Below are 2,068 nucleotides of genomic sequence, written 5' to 3' on the forward strand. Positions count from 1 at the left end.
AAATATCTCAATGTATAATAATGAAACAGCTAATTTATTCTGAAATTATTTCAATTAGTTGGTCGATTGCCAAATAATAGCTGCATAACTGTTGTAAATATTGACACCCAGGAAAGCTATTTTGTTTAATATATTTCCTTTGTAAAGATTTTATAAAATGATTGCAAATTTTATTTCATATGAAAATACAGTGTTTTATTGAATGGTTGCACTTAATTGCTCCATTTGGGATTAAACAGATTATTTTTATCAAAATCATATTCACAATTTATGGTGAGTGTATTAACAAACAAATGTTGCCATTTGCCATTGAATTGCCTCAAACACAATTTGGAATTCTTGAATGAGTTGAATAAGGGGTACACTGTGAATATTTATTGCGCATTTTTGAAATTCTCTGCACTGCCATTGCATTTGGTTAAACAAGATATGTAACCCTCCTCATAACTTTGTATTTCTTTGATATTTCATTTGCTATTGCTATTGCCCAAATAACTTCATCAAATGCCAAAATGTTTTTTAAGCTGTGAATTTTCGGTCTGGTAATGTCATTCAGTTGTGAACAATCTGAAGATTAATTTAAATACATATAAGAATGTCAAAGAGATTGTGATAATAGAAAGTCAACATGTAGAATTGCCAATGAAACGTAAACCAAGGCTGCTCTTAATTTGGTACAGACTAAATCGCAATCAAAATAATAAGAATAAGTAGAAATAACGGCATTGTGCACAAACTGTTTGTAGTGAGTTCAGAATTTTTCTGATCATTTAATTCTGACACATGTAGTGTGCAGCACTTATTTGTTCATGGAATGTGAGCATCACTGGCAGAGTCAGTATTTTTCATCATCCCCTCTTTCCCTTGAAAACTTGACTGCTAAGCACCCATATGAATATTGGATGAGGACACAGTGAGGTTGAGTTGCAAGGCCTACTGTGGCATAACAAATTGTACTGGCTTACACTGCACCCTGACAAGACAGATTTTTGGGAGGAGAACAAAAATTGGAATTCCTACTTAAATATTGATGCTCCCATTTATATCTCTCAAAAAGATATTGTTTGCTCCATAAATTTGTAATGGCTCTTTTGTTGAATTATTTTCCTGCATCCGCATATATCTGGAATCATTTTCTTTTCAAGAATTTTGTATGAACGTTTGCCACTTACTGCTGCCATCACCCCTTCAAGATCATTCCAAATCGTAATAACTTGCTTATTTTCTTAATTAAGTCTTAGCCCCCCCCCCCCCCCCCCCGCCCCTTCTCCCCCGCGCCCCAGCCCAAATCCCTTTTCTTATAAAGTGGCTGCACTATTTCGAACATGGTCACGCTTTCTAAATATTACCATGTACTTTTAATTATGAGATTTCAATGTGTCTTTTTAAATATAAAAATGCCCCTTCAAATATAGTTATGACCTTTAAATGTGTTATGTTCCTCTAAGCGCAATCTTGTCCCTTGATAATGTATCTTTACCCCTTTAGATATGACTGTCTCTTAAAGCATCATTTCTACTTATAAATAGGGCAACGTCTCTTCGAAATGTAGATTAATTTAGATATGACTGCGTCATTTTGCACATTAAGATATCCCTTTGAGTGTGTCTACATCCCTTTGAATGTAATTTTGTCCATTTCGATTTATTTGCAGAAATAGCCCGTTAAATGTCCATGTCCCTTTTAAAATGCAGATTTCCCGCTTCAGGGAGCAGCAGTTGTAGCGCGAGGTGGCTGTTGCTTGGTGATGGTGACGCTCCCCGGCCCCGCCCATACCCAAGCAGACATCACGCGGGGGCGAAGGCGGTTGGGAGGAGAAGTCGCTCAAGCGGGGACGCGGCGGGAGGGCGGCCGTTCGGAAAATCGCGCGGCCCAGGGCAGACACCCGTCACTGGGCACCGCCGCCTTCCTGGCGCAGCTGCTGTGTCACGGCCACACCGGCCGGCTGTACAGCAGGCAGGAGCCGGGGAGCATTCTGGAGGCGGATGTTCCTCAGTCATTGAAGGGGTAGGACCTGTTGAGAATGGTTAGTGAAGTGTGTGGTGTACTGAGCCTTATTAACATGGAT

Source organism: Chiloscyllium plagiosum, unplaced genomic scaffold (genome assembly GCF_037043375.1).
Source record: "Chiloscyllium plagiosum isolate Xiang-an unplaced genomic scaffold, Cpla_swu_hap1 HiC_scaffold_27, whole genome shotgun sequence".
Taxonomy (NCBI): Eukaryota; Metazoa; Chordata; class Chondrichthyes; order Orectolobiformes; family Hemiscylliidae; genus Chiloscyllium; species Chiloscyllium plagiosum.